The following is a 26,792-nucleotide window of genomic DNA, read 5'->3' on the forward strand; positions in this document are numbered from 1 at the left end:
GCTGGATTCCATTACAGTGTGGATGGCCGCCTTTAGAAAGCAACCTTCTCCTGGGCTGCGAAGGAACAGGGTGACCACAGCCAGTGAACACTGGGGCCCCTTGAGTTTCCATTGCCCGCCCGGCAGGGTTTCACAAACCCGTTGACGTTGACAGGGCAGCCTGTGTGGAGAGAGCAGGAAGCCTGGGGGCCCTGTGGTCTGCTGGCATTGCTCAGAGTTTCCTTAGCTGAGCTCTTCCTGCAGGGCCCTCTTCAGGGCTCTGCCAGGCCAGCACCCCCTGTCCTGAGGGCTGCTTTGGCCTTGTCTGGCCCTGAGAGACAAAGCCTACTGACCCCAGGGTCTCTGAAGGGCCAGGAAGGCCCTGTCCTCTGGGCGCTGAGCCTTGGGGGAGCTTTGAGTTTCTGGCGATGGCCTCAGGGTGTCTGAAGGCTCCTGGGGACCAGCACTGTGAAGTGGGGCAGGGACAGTGCTACCTGCAGTCAGAATTCCCAGCCTCCACGCTCAGCTCTGGGGCTGTGACCTCTGGCAGGTGTCTTACCTCCCCGAGCCCCCTTCCCTCATCTGCCTTACAGGGGTGTAAAACCCTTGTCAAACAGGAAAATGCTCTGCAAGTATTAGTGGCCCTCACCTGGCCGTGGCCTGACCTTAGGACCCATTGGTCCTCCCTTGTGGAAACTGCCAAGTCTGAACTTACAGGTTCCCACAGAATAGGGGAAAAGCATTCTAGGTAGAGGACAGCCTGAACAAACGCTCAGAGTCAGGAACACACACACACATGTGTTGAGCTCTTTGTGCCAGGCACTGTCTTAAAACTGTCTTAAATATTTTACATACGTGAACTCATTTTTCTCTCTTAATATCCCTATAAAGTAGATACTAGCTTGCCCCCATTTTATAGCTGAGACAATGGAGGCCCAGAGAGGTAAAGTAACTTGCTCAATATCACACAGCTGGAAGTGGGGAACCAAGATTGTAACCCAAGCAGTCTGCGATGAGAACATGAGTGGAGGCAAGGGCAGTGGGCCTGGAAAAGACATCAGGGATTTGGGCACATCTACCTTGTCCTCTGTGGTAGGGCCAGTGTCTATTACGGTGCCTGGCACACTGTGGGTACTCAAAGGTGTTCCTGAAACCTAGGCTCTGCAGAAGGTGTGGTCGGCTTATTTATCTGGGGACACTGACGTTTTGCACGATCGGGGAAGCTGGACTTACTGGGTTGGGGGAAGTATGGGCCCAGGGCTGAAGCCTAGACTGTCTCATTGCCTCTTTGGCTTGAGATTTGGTCCCTGCCCAAGCCAGTCCTGGGACAGTAGTCTCCTTCTCAGTGGGGCTGCTGGACCCCCACTGGCAGGAGGGCCCACCAGGTGGACAGGCAGGAATTTTAAATAGTTCCTCAGTCCCCCTCTGGACCCCTCCCCTTAGGCCCTGCCTCTCCCCCCTTCCCTCAGGTACTGGCACACTACCTGCTTCCCTCCCTGTGGGATGTTCTTTGCTCCCGGAGCTCAGGGTCTGGGGTGGGCTGGACTTCTGGGGGGACACACACAGACTTGGAGGAGCGTGTTTGCTGCCGGCAGAGGCTGCTGAGAGACCGGCCTGTGTGCCGGGCTGGAGAGCTGGCAGCCTGGTGAGAAAGGACATTTCCGTGCTCTGTGGCACTCAGACCCCACCAGGAATGTGGCTTTGGGCCAGGATCTCTCTGGGCAAGAAAGGATGACTCGGCAGAAACAGCATCCTGACCCCACAGGATAACTGGAGCCGTTGCATTGGGGGTGGATGCCAGGCGGCAGGGCTGGTGAATTTATGACCCCTCCACCTCAGCCTTCATTTCCACCCTCCCCCCAGCCCGCCTTTAGATGCCCTTCTCTGGGCTGTGGTTTTCAGACTCTCAGAGTAACAACTTTCAGACAGACTGGACGGGGGGGCCCCCAGCTCTTCCCACTCCAAGGGATGGAATTAAGAAATGGTGGGGAGGAAGCAATCTGCCATTGAAGCCCCCAGGTCTGGCCAAGGGCAGGCACCCAGCATGACTCAAGGTGGGGGGCACTGGGCAGTGGAGGGAGCTGGCCTGGGCCGGGCACCGGGGAATTCCAGCTCAGCAGAGCCAATTGGAAGCACATGTGTTTAGACAGGCATGGAAACCCACAAAGCTGCTTTTCCGTTCCTTGAGTCCAGCTTCTGAAAAATGAAGCATCTATCACCAGGAACCCTGGGAAATGTGTCCCTTTGTCACCAAAAGCTTTCATGGAACAGGCCAGTCGCTACTGGGGAGTAGAATGGCACTCTAATTGGTGCTAGCCTTCTGCCCACTTGCACCCCAGGTCCTGAGCAGAAATGGATGATGGTGGTGGTGAAAATGAGGATATTGTTATAGCCCCAGCCGCTGCTGCTGTTAGAATTCATTACGTGTTCCGCACATACACTGCTAACCATTTTTACCTATTTAATCTCACGCGTTCCTCATAAATACCCTATAAAGTACGTATGTACTGATCTCCTAATTTTAAGAAAGGAAACAGCTTTGCAGAAGATTAACTTGCCTGAGGTCGCCCAGGTACTCAGTGGCAGAATAAGCTTCCAAGTCTGGGATCTTAGTGACTGGCTTGATTCATGACCCCCTTCTTCTGCCCCTTGGGGGAAAGAGGAAGGCAGAGCGCTCATGGCTCTGCCCCCTCCTGGGTGCCACACGGTGACAGAGGGTCACCAGGGTTGGCCCATGGAAACACTGACCCCTTTCTGGGAGCCGTTGCAACACTTGGCGGTTTCCCGTGCAAAGCATCTTGGGCTCTTGGGGTCTGGCGAGCAGTGAGGATCCTGGGACTTGGGGCTAGACGACACGAGTCTGCCCTTGACTTACTAGCTGTGCGGCTTTGACACTTTACTCTGTCCCTCTGACCTTGGCTCCCTAACCTGTAAAATGAGAAGGAAGAACACCACGACTTGCCCTCCGTTACCTGCCCAGCGAGATAAAACGTAGACCTTAAGGCCACTGCAGCCAGCGAAGCCAGCCAGACAGCAAGCAGAGGGCCTGACGGGGCCGTCCAGAGGGGAAGAGGTAGGCGGGGCTGGCATCACACGGCTTGGCTCCCTGGTCAGGAAAAAGGCGGGCAGAGATCAGGAGTTCCTTTCTTAACAGATGACAGCTGCTTTGCATTAATTCATCTGCCTCACAGAGATCACCTGGAGGTGAGGACCCGCAGCAGGATGGCTGCATCTTCCCAGGAAAATCCCACGGGCAGAACTGGTCTAGGCAGCAGATGACAGTCAGTTCCTTGCAAGGGCCCTGTTTTCTGACTTCCCTGTTGATGGAATCTCTTGTCCTGCTCTAACATGGGCTTCTGTTAGTTGACTGGTTGCTGTTGCCCCAGCAACAGAGCAATAGTGGAGGAGGTGGCTGCAAACGGCTGTTAAGTCACTTAATCAACTGTGACACGCAGGCACCCTGCCAAACAGGGGTGGTTACAGCTATGCCAGGCTTCGTCACTGCCTGCAACTTAATGTGGCTAAGATGGTCATAAACATGCCCGGAACAGGCACATAGGCCCCCAACAAATACATCTTGGTTGATGGATTTCAGAATCATGAAGACGTTATATTATGTCGCTTACAGTTTTATCCCTGAGTTTATTTTGTTATATTCAAGACCTTGGCGAACCAGTAATTTCCATAGAAGGTGTATGGCCAGGCTATGCCCCCAGTCACCCCACTCCTGGGCTCTTCATAAGGATTTATCAATAACAACATATCCGTTCTGTTTGGGCTGTTATTATGGTTCTATTCTGAAACATCCTGTAGTGGTTATTTTTTGGAAACATCATTTGGCTCATAATTTCTTAGCAACAGAATTGAGGGCTAACAGCCGATGTAACTCCAAGCGAGATGCTTGAACCTCGTGCGTGGGCAAACAAACCCACAGCAGCCAAGTCCGAGCACTCTCTGATTATGGGTTTCATTGTTTTAGGTCATCGAACGTCACCAGCACCCACCACGAGTCAAGCTTGCTTCGTTATATGCCCGAGAGCATTTGCTGTGGCAGCCCCGCACCCAGGGCGCGGGAGAAGTTTCAGTCACCAGGTGCCCAAGGCCGTCATCACAGCCTCGTCTCCTCCCGGTACAGGTCCCAGACTGTGTGTCTGACTTGGAAGAGGAGGAGGGCGGGGCAGTGGCCCCTCACTCTGTGCGTGCCTGCACATCATGTCTTCACAACCCGCCCTGTGCAGCGGTATCAGGACTGTCCTGCCGTGTGACAGCCGAGGAAGCGGCAGTTCAAGCAGGTGAAGCCACCAGCCATGGCCACAGTTTGGCAGAGGCAGGATTGGAATCAGGACCTGTCCAAGCCCCCAGCCTCCATCCTTTCTTTGTTTCCTTCCATCCTTCCTTCCTTCATGTCTTCTTTTTCTTTTTTTAATAGTCAGTATTCTTAGTTCAAGGGCTCCTATTGCAAACATAAAACCAAACATGGGCTTTGATTCTGTGAACCTGAATTCACACATCTAGGAAGAGAAAAGGAAACTGTGATCCGTGTACGTGGATGAAAACCAAAGGGTCATGGCTAATCACATTGGAGTTTTTCTTGTTGTTGTCGTTTGTTTGTTTGTTTGTTTGGCCCCTCCGCGCAGCATGCGGGATCTTAGTTCCCCGACTGGGATGGAATCCGTGCCCCCTGCAGTGGGAGTGCAGAGTCCTAACCGCTGGACTGCCAGGGAAGTCCCTCACATTGGAGTTGTAAAATTTCTACAGCCTAGAACTCAGAAGCCACAGGTCTTATAGGTCATTCTGGCTGTCCCACGGGGTATCTGTACTTTTCTTGAGTTGAGCAAACTTATCAGCCTTCAGCTTCTCGTTGGTGACACTGGTTAACCCCTGAGCATTAAGGATGGTGACACTGGTTAACCCCTGAGCATCGTTCTCAATGCCCTGCATCCCCTTCACCATTGTTGACACTGGTTGAATCCTGGATAGATTTTTCACCATGGATTCAATGAGATCAGTCACATTTCATCCAATAGACCAGCTGGTTATCCTTTTAGCTTGGTGATTTCACATGCACTTTCCACCACTGTCTTGCACGCTTCCTTCCAATTTTCATTATTTTTGTTCTTTCCCATTTCTGGACCCAGTTCCCGGAGAGAAACGCTGGCCACATATACTCCAAACAGCCACACTTGAGTTGCCATGTTCTCTCCAAATCCATCCACGACAGCTGCTGGCATGAATGCCAAGTTCTCAGCCATAAGATAGTGAGACCTACCAGAATCCACATTTGACACCCACTTTCAATCACGCAGTGCTTAAGTAATCCACTTTCCAGGTAACGTATGTGAGAATATCCACTGGGTTGGAAACCACAATTATGATGCGATCAGGACTGTACTTGATGATCTGAGGAACAATGAATTTGAAGACAACATTTCTCTGCACCAGATTAAGATGACTCTCTCCTTCTCACTGGCGCACGCTTGCAGCTACCCTCACAATCTCTGAATTGGCAATCACAGAGTAAACTGTATCTGCCACAAATTTAGGTGTCTGAAGAAAGAAGTCCCCATGCTGCAGATGCATCATTTCTACTTTGAGTTCATCTTTTCAAACATCCACAAGGGCAAGTTCATCAGCCAGGGACTTTCCCAGAATGCAGATGTCACATGCCATACCTACATGTCCAATACCCACTACAATGATTTTATTATTTGGGACTGTTGCCTCTTCTGTGACCAGCGCAATCAGTTTTTCCTTAAGAGATGCCGTTGTGCACAGGAGAGAGAAGGCTTTGAGGACAGGTGTAATGGTCATGCAAAGGATACAAGGTCAGCCATGTGTCTAGCCTCCTCTCTTTCTGTTCATCCTGTTCACGCATCCAAGTCCATAGGGACAGCTAGGCCTTCGTGAGATGTGTGATCTCCATAAGGCTGTTCCCCAGAGTGTAGCACATGAGGGCCATTGCCGCACGCCAGGTCCACAGGGGAGCCACTGACCCCAGCATTCACAGGCAGCGTGGGGCCTGCCTGCCACTGGGGCTCGTAATCCCTTTTTTATTTTGGTCCCTCCCCAAGGCTGAGACCATGGTTCTCCATGGTAGGAATGCAAATTAAAGTAATAGCGACCACTTGTTACTATGAGCCAGGAACTTGATTTATATGCCTCTATTCACTCCTTAAAACTTTATAAGGACATTTACAGATCAGGAAGCTGAGGGTCAGAGTAGTTGAATGACTTACCATAAGTGTCATAAAACAGGTTCTTTTGGTGACACCCGCAGTCATCCTCCTCCCCCTCCCACAGCTCTGTTACTCATGAGCGGAGCTGGATTTACTGAGCAACCCTGGATGCTTAAGCTCTGGGTCCCCTGACTCACAGCTGCCCCTTCCAAGCCCTAGAAGTCTACTCATATGGCCACATATCTTTGTGAAATTTGAATAAATAAGATGTTTTAATTTTTATCTTCTAGAGGAGAGCCTCCCTCAGGTTCCACAGAACCTGGATCACCTGTTCATGAGTGTACCCCTTAAACATCCTATCTAAAAGCTTGCTTCTTCCTTCTGTCTCCTTTCCCTACTTTATTTGCTCTCCTTGGCACTTTCACTAACACACCATGTACTTTAGGTATTTATCTTATTGACTGCACATCGTAGGCTCCACTCACTAAGTGTTTTTGGGTGAATGAGGGCAGCCATTGTCCTTACACATACAGCCATCCTGTGCAGTAGGTTGTTTCCATATTATAGAAAAGATATAAAGATGTGAGAAATGACTTGTTCAAAGGCACCCACCAACAAATCCAGTCCCCGTTCTCCTGCTCTGAGCTACCTTTGGACTTAGCCATGTCTAGATTTCCTCTGGCCATGACATCATAACTTACTCATAGACCAGATATCTCCCTGGTATTTCATCCTTGACTCCTCCCTCTCTCAACAAGCTCCCCATACCCTCCAAATACTATTGACCGCCTCCCAAATATTTCTCAGACCCAATCACTTCTCTCCACGGCCCCCACCACAAACAGGGTCTTCATCAGCTTCCTCCTGGTCTCCCTGCCCCCGGTCTCTTCCCCCTACAGCTTCCAGAGGCTAACCTGATCAAGTCACTCTCCTGCTGGAGAATTATCCCATGGATTCTTATTTCTTAGAGGTCAGATCTGAAATCCTCAGCCTGACCCACAAGACCCACATTGGCTTTTATTTTTTCCAGTTCCTCAAACTCACCATCTCCTTCCTGACTCAGAGCCTTTGCACATGCTCCACCCACCCTCAGCGGCTGAACATTCTTCCTCTCCTCCCTCCCTATCATCCTACTTAATTTCTACTCACCCTTTTGGTCTCAAAGCAGCATCACTTCCTCAGGGCTACCTTCCATGTCCATTCACACTGGGTGAGAGCCCCTGTGAATTGTTTTTACAGCTCCCTGTATATCTCTGCTAAGAATTGATTACAACTGTCATTAAATAAGCTATTGCAGGGGCTTCCCTGGTGGCGCAGTGGTTGAGAGTCCGCCTGCTGATGCAGGGGACACGGGTTCGTGCCCCGGTCTGGGAAGATCCCACATACTGCGGAGCGTCTGGGCCCGTGAGCCATGGCCACTGGGCCTGCGTGTCCGGAGCCTGTGCTCCACAACGGGAGAGGCCACAACAGTGAGAGGCCCGCGTACCGCCAAAACAAAAAAACCTATCGCGTTGTTTTTTTGGGGGGGTTGATCTGCTGTTGTGACGCCTCCCTCCACCCTCCTCCCCAGACCAGTGTACCTTGCTCACTACTATATCTTTGTATGGTATTGTTCGTTTGTTTGTTTCATATTGGAGTATAGTTGATTAACAATGTTGTGTTAGTTTCAGGTGTACAGTATGTATTGTTTGTTTGGCTTAAGGGATAAAGACATGTATTCCTCTCTCACGTATAACCCTCAAGGTGAGTGTTTCTTATCAGCTAGCGGCAGTGTTCCATGTGGTCCTTTGGGGACCCAAGTTCCTTCCATCCTGTGGCTCTGTCATTCCTAGGAGTCGTCATCTGCATAGTTGAGGCTGGGTCATTGCCACATCTGAGTTGGAGCCAGCAGAAAGGGGGAAGAGTTTTCTAGGCTTTGGCTTAGCTCCAATTATCTACTACAGAATAACAAACCACTCCAAAATAGTGCTATAAAATATCAACTATTCCATTATCCTCATCGGTTCTGTGGGTCTGTGAGGAATGCTGGGGATTTTGGACAGAATTCAGGGAGGATGGCTTGTCTCTCTGCTCTACAACGTCTGGGCCCTCAGCTGGGAAGACTCAGGTGGCTGGGGGTGACTCAGATGGCTGGAGGCTGAATTGTCAGGAGACACCTTCACTTGCCTGGTGCTTGGCTAGAAGACTGGGCTCAGCAGGGCTTGTTCCAGGGCACTGACATGGGGCCTCTCTAACTTGGTGGCCTCAGGGGAGTTGGACTTCTTTTATGGAGGCTCAGGGCGCCAAGAGCGAGTGTTCCCACAAGGTAGAAGCTGCCTAGCCTTCTATGCTCTGGCCTCAGAAATCACATTGCTTCCCACTTTCCTCTTGGGTGAAGACTGCCCAGGTTCAAATAGAGGGATCATAGACACCCACCACTTGGCAGGTACAGAGTCAAAGACTTTGTGTCATGTTTTAAAACCATTATATCTGGAGGGGCTCATGTCAGCTTTACTCACATTCCCCTGGTGAGAATGTAGTCATATGGTCCCTTCTAAATGCACAGGGCTGGGAAACGCTGTCCCTAGTCAGGCAGCCATGTGCCCAGCTTCAAGCCCGTTATAATGGAAGAGAGAAAATGGATTTGGGTGGACTCTTTGCAGTTGGCCACGGTCTACTCTGGCTACCAAATACGTGTGTACCCCTCTTCCCACATGCAATACACCTCTCCTCAGGAAAAAACCAAAGTTCCAGTGACTGAATCCACCACTGCCTATTTGTTGAACAACGAAGTGATTGAATGGCTGCAGAGCCTCTGTGTTTACCCATCCATTCTGGATGGTCCATTTCTTAATCTAGAGCCTTATGTCAGCTAGTTCTAAGTGGGGAGGCAAAACCACGTAGCTGTGGCCTGTTCGGAATGAAGAGAAATCTGCTTTTCCTTTCATGTCAGTACTTAATTCAATCTACTTATGGAGCAGGAATCTCAATAAATGTTCATCGAAAAGAGTATCTGTCTCACACAGCACCTAAAATTAATTCCAGGTGGATCAAAGATTCAAATGTAAAAAGTAAGCCCACAAAATGCTAGGGTTCAAAACGGGTAAGAGCAGACAGCTTACAGGAGAAAATAAACAAAAGGCCAATAGTGGTATGAAAAGTCATGTTCTCAAGGATGTGGGGAGACAGAAACTCTCACATGTTGTTTGTTGGCGTTTGAGTTGATCATATTTAGACGGAGGGTTGGCAATATCTTTCAAGGTGTCAAATGTTCAGTATTTTTTACCTGGAAACTCCACTTTGAGGTATTTATTCTACAGATATACAGTATTCCCACAAGTGAGCAAAAGTATATGTCACAAATGTTCAATGTAGGCTTGTTTAGAATAGCTAAGTCTCTGGAAACCACCTAAATACCCATCTATGGGAAACTTATCAAGTAAAGTAGAATCTCATGCAGCTGTTTAAAAGAACACAGTAGATTTATTAGTACTAACAGAAAAGTGTCCAAGGAACAGTGACAGCTGGGAACTAAAGGCATGTTGGAGAACATTATGCATAGTGTAAGCTCACATGTATAAAGAAAGGAAACAAAATAATATATTCATATGTATTAAAAGATACCTGGAAAGATTCATAGAAAGTTTTTTTTTTTTGTTTTTTTTTTTGCAGTACGCGGGCCTCTCACTGTTGTGGCCTCTCCCGTTGCAGAACACAGGCTCCGGACGCACAGGCCCAGCGGCCATGGCTCACAGGCCCAGCCGCTCCGCGGCATGTGGGATCTTTCCAGACCGGGGCATGAACCCGTGTCCCCTGCATCGGCAGGCGGACTCTCAACTACTGCGCCACCAGGGAAGCCCCATAGAAAGTTTTAACAATAGTTTCTTCAGGGGGGAGTGACTTTAAGGCTGGCGGTAGCAGGAAGATTTTTACTTTTTGCTTTATACCCTTTTCCACTATACGGATTGTTTTACAATACCCATGTATCACTTTTATAGGGGAATCAAATTCAGAATAGTGGGTACCTCTAGGGAAGAAGGGAAGGGCGTGGGAGAGAGGTCATAGGGCCCTTTAACTGTACGTATAATGTTATGTTTCTAAAAGACATTGAAATGGTCAAAACGGTAAATTTTGTGTCGGTGTATCTAACCGCAACAAAATGAGGAAAAACTGTGGTAATCTGTTAAGAATTGATAAAGCTGGTAGGTGGGTACTAGGGGGTTCATTTTGTAATTCCCTCTGCTTTTCTATATTTTAAAAACATTTCACAACTTTAAAAAAGTTTTTTTTCTAAAAAGGATTCATTCAATACACAAGATAAAGTCAATGAAAAAGAAACCAGAAAAATGAAGCAAAAGGAAAACACAGGCAGTAAAACAAACGACTTCATGGCCCACACTTTTTATGAGCAACGTGGTAGATTCAATCACAGCCTCATCGGAGATGTGAACACAACGATTCCCACGCTGAGCTCAGGATGCATCTGAGCCTCCAGGAGCACAAGAGATGGCGTCGCTCAGCAAAAGGAAACGTGCCACCGTGGCGCGAGGCTGGAGCGGGGCGAACGTTAGGGGCTGTTGCAGTGGAGGCAAGAGCTGGCCAGTGCCCTGGCCACGCAAGCTGCCCCCCTCAACCTAAAAAGCAGTGGGGCAGCCCTGCTCTCCTTTCCCTCAGCGGCCTCCCTCTCTGCCCCTTCTCCCTCTCCTGCCCTGGAGAGCTGGGAAAGCAGTGGGCTCCCCGCGCACGCATGCACACCCTTCCCTGCCCCCTGGCCCCTTCCCAGGGCCTTAATCTGCTATACCTGCAGTTCTGTGATCCTTTTTGGTTTCCTTTCTTTTGAAAATACTGACCGCAGTGCCATCCTGACTCTGAGGCTTTGAAACCCTCTTCCTGTGAACTTGAAATGCAGGTGATAAAGAAATAAAGGGCAGAGGGTTGTGGGTTTCATCCGCTGCCTTTGTTCTGGGCACGGAAGAAATGTCACAGGCAGACAGAGGTGGGGTCGGGGCCTGGAGTCTGTCCTTGAGGCTCCGAAGACTGTCCTGGAAGGGCCTATATATCCAGGGGCAGGTGGCTGCCCGGGGTGCCCTGTGAGGTGGTGAGCTCCCTCCCTGTTGCAGCTGGGGTCCCACCTAAACGACTCGTGTCTAGGGTGCCTGGAAGGATTTCCACACAGGGAGGTGCACTTGTTCTGCCAAGTTCCCTTCTAGCTGGGCTCCACGGGCAGTTCTTCGGGGCCCGGTCCTGCTGTCTGTCCTTCCACCAACCTCAGCCATACCGAGGGCAGATCCTGGGCTGCGACAGGCCTACTGCTGCTTCTCTCCAGAGGGGCCAGGAGGCGAGGCACTGCCCTTCCTGCAGCTGCTGTGTGTGTGTGTGTGTGTGTGTGTGTGTGTGTGGGCATGTGTGCCACTCAGGCCTCTGCAGAGAGAGAGAGTTTCTGGGTTCCAGTCCTGGCAGGGCCTCCAGGACCTGCTGATCAAGCCTCTCACAGTGCAGCGTTTGGATGCCCAGGCTTTCTGGGATGGATGTGCAGGGTGCCTGGCTCCTCAGTGGCCTCGATTTTGTGTTCTCTTTGCTGCCTCTTAGAAACCAAGTGCTGGCAGCCAGCCAATGCATGCGGGGCTCCAAGCTGGAATTCTTAAATCCATCACTGAATTTCAAATTCGGGACACACTCGCTGTCCTTTTTACAGAGAAGGAAACTGAGGCCCCGGAAAGTTGAGTGGCTTGTCCAGACTCCCCCACTGGGAAGGAGTGGAGTTGGGACTGGGCCTCTCCTCACTTCCGGGTCTGCTCCCCAGCTTCTCCATGCTGTTCTGCAGCGCCCTGGGAGGCTGACCGGTGGGACTGCTTCAATGGTACACTTAGCTCTCTGCCTTGACCAGTGGGGAGCACCGCCAGCTTATGGGAGGCAGAGAGGGGAGAGAACAAGGGCACTTATTCCCCCTAATGCCCCCTGTGGGGTTGCCACTGTCTGGCTGCATCCCTCAACTGAGGCCTTACATACTCTCAGGCAGCCTCTTCACTCAGGCCCTTTCTGGTCACCTCCCCGGCCCCGTCAGGCTTAGCAGTGGAACAGACGGTTGCTGTTGGTCCAGGTTCCTGCAGTCCTTTCCTACAGCTTGCCCTTACCTTTGAAAAGAATCTCTTTATTGAATGCTCCTCAAATGGTCCAGTTTGAGTATGTGGTCTGCTTCCTGCCGGGACCCTGATTGAACCATACCATCCTGCAAGCTCATTGGCAAGGACTCCTGGCTCTGCTGAGTCATCACAGATTGCAGCTGGGCCCGTGGTGGGGGCGGGGGGGGGGCGGCTTTCTAATTCCTTCTCTCTGCCTCTGCTCATACCCTCCCCGCTCCCCTATCTGCTTGCTTTGCCTCCAGCCCTCACCTGTCATTCTTCCCCTGCCAGATGTCTGGGGATGTTTAAGGGATGAGAGTGATGGCTAAGCAACTTTCACGCCTACCCTGTCTACCCATGATACATCCAGGAAGTAGTGCTCTGAGGTCTTGGACGTCACAGGCCAGTCAGACAGACCCTGGGTCCTTGGGACAAGGTGTCTTGGAAGCCAGTGCACAGAAACAGGGTGACTTCACACTGCTGGAAGAGGCCTCTTCCCTGGGGACCCTCGATCAGGAAAGCTCGCCAACTCACTCACTCACTTGCAATGCAGAGGCTGACTCCCTACCAAGCCCACCCCCAAGGGACCTGCATGTCACTTCCTCATGGACACTATCCCTGGCCCTTTGCTGAGGCTGGCTGTCCCACTACATGTTCCCAGCACATCCCATCCCTCCTCGTTTTGTAACCCTCATCACAGCGATATCCCTTGTCCATTGTCTACATCCTCCACTGCTCCAGCCTCTCCCTGAAAGGAGACCCTGTGTCTGCACTGCTGACCGCTGTATCCCCAACATCTGGAACAGTGCGGGGCACACAGTAAGGGTTCAACAGGCGGTTGAATTGAAATGGAAAAACAATATTTCAATCAATACCATGCAGATTATTCCTCTTGTATCTAGGTGGGCACTGGGAGAACAATGACCAGCGTGGCAGGCTGGGTCCTGGAGAGAACGTCAGCCCCAGGAGGCTGGAGGCGGGGCTCTGGTCCCTGCTGTGCCTTATGCTAATTTGGGGACTCTGATCAGCCTCTGGGCTTCAGGTTTTTCATCGGTAGGATGGGGCTAACATTGCCATTAATGTTTTCTACTGCTTCATAACGAATTATCACAAACTTCCCAACTTAAAACAGCACACATTCGTTCTCCGTAGTGTCCATGGGTCAGGAGCTGGGCACAGCTTAGCTCGGTCCCCGGCAAGGCTGCAGTCAAGGTGCCTGCCAGGGCTGCATCCTCATCTGGAGATTTTAACGAGGATGGATTCACTTCCAGGCTCACACAGGTTGTTGGCAGAATTCATCTCCTTGCGGTAAAAGACTGAAATCTTGCTGGTTGGTGAGGGGGCGGGAACTGCTCTCAATCCCTAGAGGCCACCCTTCCTTGCCATGACACCCTCTCTATAGGCCCTCTCAGAACATGGTAGCTTCCATCTTCAAAGTCAGCGAGAAAGGAAGTCTCTAGCACCAATCTGCTGGTGAGACTGGGTCTTTACAACATGCAATCATGGGAAGGACATCCCATCACCTTTGCCAATATTGGTTAGATACTGGCATACTGGTTATTCCATTCATTAGAAACAAGTCCCAGGTGTTGCCCATACCCGAGGGGAGGGGATTACACAAGGGAATGAACGTGGGGATATGGGGATCATGGGGGTAACCTTAGAATCTGTCTCCTACGATATTAATCTCTCAGAATTCGTGAGAGAGTTAAATGAAAGAAAGCACGAAAACACTTCACACAGTGCCTGGCACTTAGTGAAAACTCAGAAAATGCCATAAAAGGCAGCTAGAAGCAGCTGTTTCTTCTTTGACCCACTTGGAAATAGGAAATGTTGATCCATAATTGGTCCCCAGGCCCCACCGTGTCCTATTGGCTTCCATCGGGCTGCTTCAGCCATTTATATCATCTGTCTGGATCTTGAAGGCAGTTGAATTTGTCACGTGGTATTAGCTAGTATGATCAATAGGTGTTCTTAGTAATAGTTTAAAGTTCTTGGAAGATAAGCTCTGTATCGTATTAACTTTTCTAGCCTCTGGCGCTCAGCTTTTGGGGTTTAGGGTGTTGAGTTTAGTCTGAATGTTTCACAAGGGTTGAGCCACAGCACTAACCAGAACGACTTGAGTCCGAGCTATAGCCCCAAGGGCTCGTGGTAGTTGGCGGGAGGGAGGGAACAGGAGCAGGTTGGATGGACAAGTCAGGAAGGACAAGTAAATACATGTCAGGCCCTGCTATGGGGAGCCCCCAGTTCCTATTGCCATGTTTGCCCACCTGCCTCCACCCCGGGCTTTCTTCCCTTCTTAGCGTTCAGCTCCCCTCCCACACCTCCACCCGGCCTCGCCCACTCCGAGCAGGGTCTCCCTGGGATCTGGGTGTGGTGTGCCCTGCAGGTTTTAATGGGGGAAGAAAAGAGGGATTCCTTCAGAGACATAGAGCATCTGGGCTGGGAAGAGCCTTAGACCCCTGGGAAGGGGTCAACAGCCATCTTTAGGATACGGGATGAGGACTCATGTCTGTCAAGTGCCTACTCCTGCCTCTGGGCTCCACACTTTACGTATTTCATTTCCTCTGTTTGAATCTTCAAGGTAGATAAACGGAAGCCCAGAGAGGGGAAGCGGCTTCTTCTGGTCACACAGCTGCTGCGTGGCTGAGTTAGAACAGAACCTACGTATCCTGAGCTGCTGGTCCAGGGTTTTCTCTCAACAGTGCTCCTCCCTCAGGGTCTGTGGGTCCCTGGTGTTGCTAGGGCACCCTTGGCCTTGGCCCAGTTCTCTCTACGGAGCTCTGGCTCCCCACCCTCGATTCTTCTTTCCCTCTACCACTGCTTCCAGCACTTTCTCCGCTGGGGGGGCTCCAGACTCCTGCTGACTCGGTAGCACCTCGCTCATCCTCAGCCTGGCACCAGACCGGCCGTGCAGCCCATCCAGGCCCTGAGCGTAGAAATTCTTTCCGAGCAGGGGCAGAAGCAGTTTGAGACTCGCATATCTGGGCAGCTGTTGCCCAACTCGGATCTGTAGAAGACAAACCAGAGGGATCATTTGTGTCATTTCTGGGTCAAAGCCACAGCCCTCAGAGCTGGAGTCTCTTCAGAGAGGCAGAAGGCCCATCTCAGCTGCAGGAGGTGGGTGGTGGGTGGTGAGTGGGGGTCCTGCTGGAGCAGGGTCACCTGCCCTGGGTCAGTCAGATGGGAGGTTCACCCACCCTCCTCAAGTAGAAAAGTGGAGGCCAGAAGCCCAGAGGCAGTGGCCCAGAGGCTAGGACTGTAAGAGCCTGTAAAGGTCTGAAACATTCCTCAAACCCTAATGTAGGATGCTTTTGTTTCTCCCTCTGCTTTCCCTGAAGGAGTTAGGGGTGAACCCTTTAAAGGCATGTCTTCAGGGTGGGAAGGGAAGGAGAGCTGGGTGCCTGTCTTCCTTTTGCACCCAGATTAGGTATGGGGAGGGTTGGGGGCAGATGTCCAGGCTAAGAGAAGCTGGCTGTGCCCCTGCACGGGGGAGGCTGCTTGGGCCTGAGCCAGGCCTGTGCTGGGACTCTGTTAGCACTGGAGCTGCTGTGAGGGCTCGGACAGGCTGGCACTACCTCGAAGCCTGGCCTGTTCCAAGAAAACACTCTAAAACCAGTCAGTGACCCGGGGGAAGAACATCCTGCAACCTAGTTTTACTTCCTTTCAAAAGTTACAGCCTCCTCCAGGGTAGAACCTAGAAAAGAAGACAGCACACACCAGACATACACACACACACGCCTCTCCCTCACCTACCATGGAGTATGGGCTGCAGACCCCTCACCTCCCTGGGCCCGTGCCGTGGAACACACACGTGGTCTTGAAGACTCATACGAAGCCCACCCAGTCGCACACAACCACCCACAAACACCCTGTGACTGTCAGCAGCGCGCGGCCACAGAGCCACTCATGACCACAGGTGACCACGCGCGCACACGCCGGACACCCGAGCACGTGAAGCCATGCACACGGCGCCCAGTGGGACTTCAGCACACACATCCACACTCACCCGTTCACTGCGTGTGATCACACACAGCTGGACACTGTGACCCACAGGGATTCTGCATCCACACAGTCACGCACAGACCCATACCAGCCCACACACCCACAGGCACACTCAGGCATACTCATGGGTAAGTGGAACACACGGTCATAGGCAACTGCTCACAACCAGACACCGTCACGGGCAATCCCACGGAACACGGAACGACAGGGAGGCCCAGATGGTGCTTTAACACAAGCAGCAGGGGCAAGGGGCTGGGGGAGCCTTGTTCTCTAGGGGTTGGTTAGGGCCTGGCTGTGACTGAGTCGGGGACAGAGGAGTCCCCCGGTCATCCCTTCAGAGTAGCAGAAACTGGGAAGTTAGTCGGTTCCACTTCCCGCCCAGCAGGGCATTCCTGGGTCCTGATGCAGTGTCCGCAGCCTCCTCGCTCCCTCCCCTTTCGCCCCGCTGGGTTTCTGGCAGGAAGCTTGGACCAACAAGGGACTGCGGTGAGTCAGCAGGAAAGGGCTCAGGGAATGCGAGTGGGTGACCAGTGGGGCCTGCAGCTGCTGAAGCTTCTGAGGGAGGAGCGGCTGCCCTTCATCGTCAGGGGCTGTGCACTGGAGTCACTCCTCCAGGGGAGGGAGGGTTACAGGCACGGGCTTGGGTGGTGACGGCCATTTCTCAGGCAACCCTGTGTGCAAGGAAGCAGATGAAAGGGGCCATGCTCCCCCAACAGGCTGCCCTCGGGCCTCCCTTGCCTGCTGTGGGCTCTGCCCCCGCGTGGTCCTCAGCTGGGCTTGGCCCACACGCGGCCCTGCGGCCCCAGCACCATAGCCTGCTCTCCACCATCACTGACTCATTCATTTCTTCAGCCATTCGTGGAGCACCTACCACACCAAGCTGCATGGTCTGTGCCTTCCCGTGGGGAAGGTCACCTAAGAGATGATTCCAGGGCAACGTAGGGACAGAGATGTACACACACTATTGGGAAGCTGCTGGGGCTGGTTGCTTGCAGTCCTTAACCTCCAACCCCTGCAATGGAGGCCAGGATGGCTGTTGATGGCGGTGCCCTTCCCTTAGGGTGTTCTTGACCTCTGACCTCTCCCAAACCAGGCGAGCAGCACAGCCAGGATAGCCCTTTCAGGGAAGGCACGGGTGGGCACGACTGTTAATAATATGGCCCTTTGCATTTTCCCAGGAGTCAGGGAAATACTTTTCCAGATCTGAAGGACAAAATTTTAAATGCTACATCTGAAGGAAACCTTTATAAAACGACTTTCCATCTCCCGCAGCCTGGCAGAGTCCCCACAAGCATTCTCCTTGCTGTCTCAGGGTTATTATTATGAACTTCCCTTACCACCAGACCAGATATGACGATCTTTTCTTGGGCTCAGAGTAGGTGGCCAAAAACACTCATGGAAGGAACACACGCTAATGAGCCCAGACCTCTGGGCAGAAAGATTGGAAAGAGGTGGCAAAAATGCAGAATGCACCCCGGTATGGGGTATGGGGTTTGGGGAGTGGTGGATGCCGCAGGGGTCTCTCTCTTGCTCCCTGAACTCTTCTCAAGAGGCGCATAACTCTTTGTTTCCTCCTTTCTTCTTCCCTGCAGGGCTCAGCTCTTCCACTCCTCCGGGTACTACACCGCATCCTCCCCACATTGTCTGAAGGCTGCATCCCAGTCTCATTTCATCCCCCTTTCCTGGCTGTCCCTGAACTTGAAGACAAGCACCAGCCATGTTCCTTCTACTCTCTTCTAATTGCTCCATGGAAATGATAACAGCAGGAAAGCTATGAAAGTTCTGGAATCTCACAGAGTTCTTACATCCCAGTCTACTATCCATTTGAAAAAAAAGAAAATTCATCACTGCTTCACATATATAATGCAGTTTTTAAAACTCCAGATAGGTGAAATATTTAAATATAAAAAGACACCACAGACACCATGAAAAAAACCCCACAGGTGACCATTTTTTTGTGTTATTTTAGGGTGAGTGAGACATTTTAAGCAGAAAACCAGAAAAGCCTGATATGTTGAACCATAAAAAAATTGTAAAGTTCTGACAACAAAAGCTCTATATACAAAGTCAAAACACAAAGAACAAGCTGGAGAAAATATTTACAACAGACTGAACACGGGTTTATACCCCTAATCTACAAAGAGCTTTCATGAGTTAACAACCAAAAGATAACTCAGTAAAAAAAAGAACAAAGGACCAGCAGGTAATCCATAGAAGAGGAATTATAATTAGTTAATAAGTGTGTGTGTAAAGATGTTCACTCTACCTTACAGTTTTAAAACAAGAAATTAACTCTGTTGGGATACAAACATTAGAAAGATGGGTAATATTTAGTATGTACTGACAAGAGGTGGGTTAATGGGTCTTTTCATAGGCTGTATTGTTGGGAGGAGACGTGGGTAAATCCTTTGTGGAGGGTGCCTTAGCAATGTCTATTAAAACTTGAATATGTAAGCCCTTTGTCCCAACAGCTCTATTTCTAGGAATTTATCCTAGCGTACAGGTACGTGCTCACACATAAGGATGCTCATGGTGCGTTTTGGGGGAGCTGGTGTGAAGTTGCTCCTCACGTACTTGTGCTTGGGCTCTGCCCCCTTGGGACTCTACAGGCACCAGGGTGTGGGTGTTACACAGCCCAGAAAACCCACCTGATTTTCCCTAAGCCAGGCCGCTTAGAGCCCACTCACTCTTAACGATGCTCATGTACCCCTGCTGGTTACCTACTCAGCTCCCACTCCTCCCTATTTCCCCTTTCCCAACCTCCTAATTTTTATTGGAAAAAGTCCCCTTACTTTGGGAAAGCCATCTGCTCCTCTAACTCCAGAGGTTTAAACCCTCTGGAAACTGCAGAGCTCGGGCTGGAGGGAGACATGACCTAGACTAAATCTGTCAGGACATTCCGACTCCCCACCACAGTGATTGGTTCAGTGATGAGCTCATGACCTAAGCTGGTCCAGTCAGGATGCATCTCAGGAGTTTTGCTGGACAGAGTCTAGGAGAGAGATTTTTCTTTTTCTATGAATAGTGTCATGCGTGAATGTGGGCCCTGAACTGCTCTAGGTCTTTTCACTATAAGGAAGAAAATGATTCTGTGGACAAAGCTAATCTACAGAGCAGGACTGAGCCAAAAGAACCACAGAAAAACGGAACCAGAACCTAATGATATGAAGAAGCTCTGGATCAAACTACACCTGAATCCCCACTCAGCCCCTAGGCTTTTCTGACACAGGAAGCAATACATTCTCTCTATTGTCTAAGCCAGTTGGATAGGAGATGTTTGTGTGCTTGTAGTGGAAGCTCCCCACAAACACAGAGCCCCTCCCCCTCTCTGACAACTGGCTCCTTGTCTCTGTGAGGCTCAGTCTTAGAAAACAAAGGCCTATTAATTCTGCCTAGGAGTTAGGGAAGCCCTGACTTTTTTCTACCCAAGGCTTGATTGCTTTGGCGTGAGTTGGGATGGTGGGCGAAGGAGAGAGAAAAATGCCTCCCCATCTTGTGAGCTTCCTGTAGCAGCGTGGGCAAGTCAGATATTAATATCTCACTGAATTATCTCACCATATTTGTTTCAGCTGAAAAATTAGAAACAGTTCAATTGCCCATCAATAGGGTAACTACTCATGGTCCATCCTCAGCAGCCTTTAGAAACATGGAGGAAATGGTATGTGTACTGCCATGAAAGGCACCCCAAGTATATCATTTATTGAAAAAAACAGGTTGAAGAACAGGACGAGTAGTATAATCACACTTCTGCATGCTAAAATTATAAGTATAGGGGTCTACCTGAATAGAAAAAGTTCTAGAAAGAAGATCACTTTATACAACAATTTTTTTATTATCTCTGGAGGCTGGGATTCTTGAAGGATTAGCATTTTCTATTTTTTTCCATTTCTTTATTGAGTTTTTATGGCCCTGGCATCTGGTCTATAGTTCCCTCTTTCCTTCTGTGGTGGTACCTGGAGGCCTTACAGGAGCTCTTATTGCCTGAGCGTGCAGTTCAACATCTCCACTGCTCCCAGAAACTCCAGGCCTGGCCTGTTCGTAGATCCATACAAGACACCTCCAGGATGGGCAGGACAATCAGATCAGTGCTGAGTTTTCAATTGTTCTTACCCTGGTGTACGGTGCCAAGCAGAGAGTGATAGGGTAGCACGCCAGGGCTGAGCGGTGACCTGCTGTTCGATTTTGTTGGAGGGAGACATTGGCTTGGTTAGTAGGCTGAATAATGATCCTCGAAGATATCAGATCCTCATCCCTTGAAAACTATAGATATTACCTTCTATGGAAAAAAGTTCTTAGCAGACGAAAGGTTAAGCTGGGGCTCCTGACACGGAGGGATGCTTTTGGATTATCCAGATAGGTTCTAAATGCAATCACAAGTGTCCTTACATGAGAGAGGCAGAGGGAAATTTGACACAGATAGAAGAGGAGAAGGCAATGTGACCTGGAGTGATGCAGCCACAAGCCAAGGAATGCCAGCAGCCATGAGGAGCTACAAGAGGCAAAGAACAGATTCTCTCTTAAAGTCTCTGGAGGGAGGATAGCCCTACGGACACCTTGATTTGGGCCCAGTGATACTGATTTTGGACTTCTGGCCTCCAGGACTATAAGAGAATAAATTTCTGTTGTTTTAAACCACCAAGTTCATGATGATTTGTTACAGTAGCCGTAGGAAACTAACATAGCTTTAGAAAGTGAGGCATAAGTGTAGCTCTACGAAATACTCTTCGCTGCTGATATGCCTGCCTAATTAGACACCGCTGAGGCTGAAAAGAAAAGAAGGTTGCTTTCTCTGGATACCCTTGAGAGAGTCCCAGAGACATCTAAGGGGCTCTGGCACTTGGGATGAGGAATCGTGGGGTTCTGTGGAGCCCACCCTTGGCTCTCTACTAGGACTCAGCTGGGGTGGGAGGCCAGAGGGTTTGCCTAGCAACCACAGAAGCATAGCAAGACACCCCACTGTGCCCTGGTTTCTCTTCAGAGCCCCTGTGTGTCTGTATTGTTAGAGTGCAGAGGCTATTAAAAATGTAACAAACATCAACCCTCTGCTCAAAATAACTTCCCACTTTCTAAAAATGGAATTTACCCAGTAGTAACATTTCTCACTCCCACAATAGTAAAATTTCTCACCCCCTCGTGTTCTGTGGGTTTGTGACTGGCCCAAGAGGGAACTACTATTAATGGCAATTTCCACCTGATGTAACACCCTTGATGACCCATCTGCCCATGGAGGGTGACAGTCCCTTGCATAACAGGCCTCTTCCCTTCCTCCCATGGAACCTCTCTAAGGGCATTTCGGTTTTGCTTGCTCTGCTATCCATAGTCTCTCTTGGGACATAAAATAATGACAGTAAGATAATTGTAATAATAAATCAACTGCTTATGTAACTCTCACAATGTGTCAGGCATTGTCTTAAGCACCTTACTTGTATTAACTCATATATTTCTCATGACTATCTTATGTAGTAAGTACTATATTACTGTCCTCATTTTATTGATGAGAAAACTGAGGCACAGAGAGGTTAAGAACTTGCCCAAGGTCACACAGTTATCAGGTAGCTGAGCTGGGGTTTGAACCCAGGATGAAGGGCTCCAGGATGTGTACTCTCCCCTCCTATAGAATGCTGCTGGCTGGAGCCAGCTGGGGAGGCTAATCTGGCCAGTGGCCAAGGCCTTTTCTCTGGGCAAAGTGAGCTGTCTTGGGCAGGACTTAGGCTGAGACTTGGGGCTCACCAGCAGGGGAGCCATCCAGCTTTCTCACGGTCAGGGCCGCAGTGGCGTGTAGAGGCCAGCGCTCCCCATACTCTCTACCTTGGTGTCATCCATCTTCTCTTCCTGTTTGGGGCTTTGCAAAGGCTGTGACCTTGAGCAGGGAGGTGAAGAGGACCAGTGCCCACACTGGCTGCACCCACACAGGGCCAGCCTGGCTGGTTGAGATGAACAGAGCTTAGAACTTGAGTGAGGAGACCTGGCCCCCAGTCCTGGCTCTCCCAGGTTTGAGATGAGGCATTACTCTCTCTGCATCCCAGACTTCCCCTCTCTAAGCCAAGGGATTAGACGTGCTTTGATATGGGAAATCCCCTCATAAATGCATAACTGCTCTACAATCCAAGTTGGTTTCCTGGGTTTCCTGAGAGAGGCAGCAAGCACTAAACAGCAAAATCCAACCCTCGTGTTCTGCAACTCATGTGCTATCACCTCTCCCCTAGACTCTGTTCCCTCACTAGCTAAACAGGGGTTAAAAATGACCCATCTCAGAGTCGTCGCCCACCTTAAAAAGACAGGGCACCAGGCAGCGGGAAACTCCTCCGAAGGTTGGAGCCCTGCCCCCTGGGACCAGCCAGAGAGTGGTGGGTGCTGGGATCCTTGGGAGATGAAACCAGCCGAGAGGGTTGCAAACTGGACAGGCCTGACATTTTTTTGCCCTGCAAAAATAGCACATAAAAAACCTTCTGAGTGCCTTGGGAAGGAGAGGATGGGCCCCCCTCTTTAGTTCTCTCCCCACAGAGCCCACCCTCCCCACTGTCTTAGGCAGGACTGCTTCATACACTTTGTAACTGGCTGGGTACAGCAGGCCAACGAGTTGGCCTTCAGAGAATCCGGACCAGAGGGTTTGGATGTCCCAGGGCGGCAGCAGATGCTGCTCCCATCCTCAGCCCCATCCGGGTCTTGGCAGAGCCCAAGTGGGTGTGTTGTGAGGGAAATTGATCTGACCTCATCGCTCTCCCCTCACCCCCACCCACTACCCCAGAGACCAGGGCTCCAAGTCCAGCCCCGGCAGGTCTGCTGCCTCCTCTCCTCTGTCCTGGAGTCCCTGAGCTCCTCTTTCCCCAGAGAGGGTCAGGGCAGAGGGAAGCAGCGTTCCTGCTGGGCCCATAGAGGAGGCTGAGGGCTGAGTGCACCCTGGCCAGCAGCCCAGGAAGCCTGAGCATGTAATGAAAAGATGTATCTTCTTGGGGTTGCTTCTGGGGATAAGAGCTCCCGGTGTTGTCCTCGTCCTGTGACCTCTGTCTGGGCACAGACCTGCTGTCTGGCTCTGACTGTCCCTTTAGGCAGGGTGGGCAGATCCATTTCAGCTGGTTCTGAGCACGGAGAGGACGGACTCCCCTTCTCTCCTCCAGGCCTCCTAATAGCCACCCCACAGGGTGATGGACATGCCTCCCACCCCCATGCATCTTTGCTGTTGGTAAAGTACAGACGCATCCATTCTGCCAGGATGTCTACACAGAGCCACCCAGCCAGTCAGCGGTAAGCAGAGCCTCAGATATAACTCTGCTGCGTGTTGTACCCCGTGTTCATCCCTTCTCCACCCTGACTACCCTGCTGGGAGGACCACGGGCTATGGGGTTTGAGGGGGGAGTGCAAGAGAAGAGTCCCGTCCCACAGCACTAGACAGTGTTTTTGAGGAACCCAGGTGGTCTTGGAACACTTTGGCCTTTGAAGTGAGACCATGAGGGGTCGAGTCATCATGGCCTCGGCAGCCCCAAACCGTCCCACAGGCCCAGAGCCACCTGCCAGGAGGAAGTGAGGCAGGTAAACGTGCCCATTTGGGAAAAGGGACCAGCTTCTGGGGACACCAAGGGGAGGGTGGACAGAACAGGACAGAGGGAAAAGGTCAAGGGCTAGGAGTCTGGGCACCAGGGCAGTGGGGAGAATGTTTAAGGGGATGAACCGGGGGGCTGACCACGTGGCCCTGTCTTTCCTCTTCTCTGTGGCTGGTCAGGACCTGGGGGGGGGCGGGCATGTGCTTTCTGAGCCTGGTGGCCTGGGCATGGAAGCTGAGTGTGGCCATGAGTGGCGTGGGGAGAACAGTTAGGAGGTGTCAGTCAGGGCGGGGTGTCCCCACACTTCGTGGAAGAAGTCTATGATGTGTGCCCTGAGCAGCTGGGACCAGCGGGGCAGCCTTCCTGGCCTGGGTCACATGGCTCATCTTCCCCTAAGCAGGAGCAACCAGTTTGGCTGGAGAGCTGGGCAGGTGCAAAGGGCAAATGTGACGGGTGCAAGTGCGGCTGACGAGGCTGCTGTTCTTGAGGATGAGTCAGTTGCCTGCACCCTGTGCCAGCGCCGGCAGCTTCCTGGGATTGCCACGAGGATTCAGGGAAGGGTGGGTGTGACGGAGAGGAGCTGGGAGGCGCTGGGGGAGGCTGTGGCTTGAGAGGCCCCAGGCCAGCCTTGGTTCCGTCTCTGCTTGAACCCAGAAGGCCCAGGTTCGGGAGCCTCTGTCTGCACCGCGGCTGGGCAGCCCAGGTTAACCCCTCCAGTGCCAACTTTGTCTTGCCCTGCCCCCTCCCCTGGGCCCTAGCCTCCAGGGGTACCCAGAGGCAGGACTGGGAGGTCAAGCTTTCATTTCCTTTCTCTCTCAGGTCAGCATAGCACTGGCTTCCGGCTCTCCCAGCCTGAGAGTCCTGGGGCCACTCTTGATCTTGACACCATGTCCAGGAGCCAGCACCCTCCTCCAGACCTGCCTTTTCCAGTAGGCTCCACCTCTGTCAGGTGGCTCGGCAAAGAGATTAAATAACCAACCAGGATCAGCCGGCCTTCCCAGGAAGGTAGCTGAAGGCGTGGGCTCCGTCAGAGGAATGGAGTCTAACGGTAGGACCCAGGGGTGGGAGAGTGGGGAGCATGACCGTGCAGGCAGGGGCTGTCTGAGGCTCTGACACCCAGGAGGTCTGGACAGCAAGCTGGGGAAGCCTTCTCATGAGGCTCCATGGAGCTATCTTCTGAGGGTCCCCCATGGGAGTGGGCTGGCTCTGTAGAGCAGAGGGCTGGGGTGTTGGCCTTGGGCTTGAGGGAGGGAGGGCAGGAGGACTGCTGGTGCCATTGTCTTTATTAAACACGGGGCCCCAAAGGTCAGAGTGAGCCCCTGGTTCAGGCTTGGCTGCCCCCCGGCTCCATCTGAGGGTGGGAGGGAGGTCTGAGGGACCTCTCTCGGGGCTCCCCCTTTCCTCTCTGGGGGTGGGGGTACAGGGACGAGGGTGAGGGTGAGGGTGGCTTTAGGGAGATTCCACGGACAGTGGAAAAAAAGGGCTGAGGTAGGAAAGATGACTGACTGCGTGAGCTGTCCCTTCCCTGAGTAAAGCAACCAGGAGTGGGTGGAGCCGAGGGGTTTGCTGAGTAGAGTCCTCACGGGGGAGGGCCAGAAACGAGGAGGACATGTGACCCTCGGGTGGCTCGAGGGCCAGTGAAGTCACTCTTTCTCCTGGCCTCAGCTTCTCCATTCTCTCAGGATGACAGGGTGCCCTCCTGATGCAAGTTCCTTCTTACTGACACAAGACCAGTCACCCTGGACAGCCAACCTTCCTTCCTTCCCTCCTTCCTTCCTTCTCTCCCACCTTGCTTCCTTCCATAAACAGCCACTGAGGAGAATGGGGAGCAGTGCCCCTTTGCTGGAGGCGGAGGTAGAGGGCGCAGGTACACAGGTGTTTGATTCTCATGTGGTGGGTCGACATCATAACCTGCAGAGGTCCAGGGGCAGAGAGATGTGGCGGCCCTGAGAGAGGGGTTGGCTCTGCTCGGTCACGATGGGGAGGGCTTCACAGAGGAGGTGACTTTTCTTAAAGAAAGGGTAGTGGGACTTCCTGGTAGTCCAGTGGTTAAGACTTCGCTTTCCAATGCAGGGGGTGCGGGTTGAATCCCTGGTCGGGGAGCTAAATTCCCACATGCCTCAGGGCCAAAAAACCAAAGCATTAAAAAAACAGAACCAATATTGTTGCAAATTCGATAAAGACTTTAAAAATGGTCCACATCCAAAAAAAAAAAAATCCTTAAAAAAGAAAGAAAGGATAGGGACTGGCTTCAAGGAGAAAATGGGAAAGGACCTTCTAGGCAAAAGGCAGGGACCTACCAGGGCGGCAGTAACTAAAGGAGGCACAGGGAGGGAATCCCTGCAGCGTGATGAATGCCAGGATGTAAATAAGCAGGGGTGACTGTCTTAGACGGGGAAGAAATCACCAACCCATCATCTGGACTCTTCATCGGGTGAAGAGAGAGGATGTTGGTCTAATGTGAAGAGTGTGGGGCCCGGAATGTGACAGGCCTGAGTTCCAGTCCAGGTTTTACCACTTAGCTGCCCAGGTTGGGCTGGGCAGTTAACATCCCTGAGCCTCAGTTTCCTCATCTGTACAATGGGATCATGGTGGCGCTGGGGTTTCTGTAAAGATCAGCTGTGACAGTGCTTTGCAAGCTGTCAGTAGCTCTGCAAACTCGAGGCCCTCTTGAGATAGCACCTCAGCAGTAGCCCACTCCTGCATTGACCTTTTGGGGTGCCATTTCCTGGGGAATGGCCACAGAGGGTTGCTCTCACCCAGGCAGGCTAGTGTTTTTGACTTTCACCATACTTTCTGTGGGGTCACTTTTGGGGGATCAGCCGCTGCCTGCCCAGGGTCTCAGGGGCCTGCTGTGGAGAGCTTGGAGGAAAGGGAACGGGAAGCCTGAATCTAGAACTGGAGGATGTTCTAGTGTTACTTCTGGTCTTTCGGCCATGAGTGCTGGGACAATGAGGCATGAGAGGGTAGGGCCAGTGTACCCACAGCGG

The 26,792-nt window shown here is 51.6% G+C and overlaps 1 pseudogene across 1 annotated transcript; it reads right to left on the minus strand.

The window, feature by feature from the left end:
• Positions 1-4,646: 4,646 nt before the first annotated feature.
• On the minus strand, positions 4,647-5,594 carry LOC307193905 (L-lactate dehydrogenase B chain-like; annotated as a pseudogene). Its single transcript has one exon. The product of its transcript is annotated as an L-lactate dehydrogenase B chain-like (transcript).
• Between the last annotated feature and the right edge of the window lie 21,198 nt (positions 5,595-26,792).

This window comes from Stenella coeruleoalba (genome assembly GCF_951394435.1).
Source record: "Stenella coeruleoalba genome assembly, chromosome: 1".
In the NCBI taxonomy this organism is placed as follows: domain Eukaryota; kingdom Metazoa; phylum Chordata; class Mammalia; order Artiodactyla; family Delphinidae; genus Stenella; species Stenella coeruleoalba.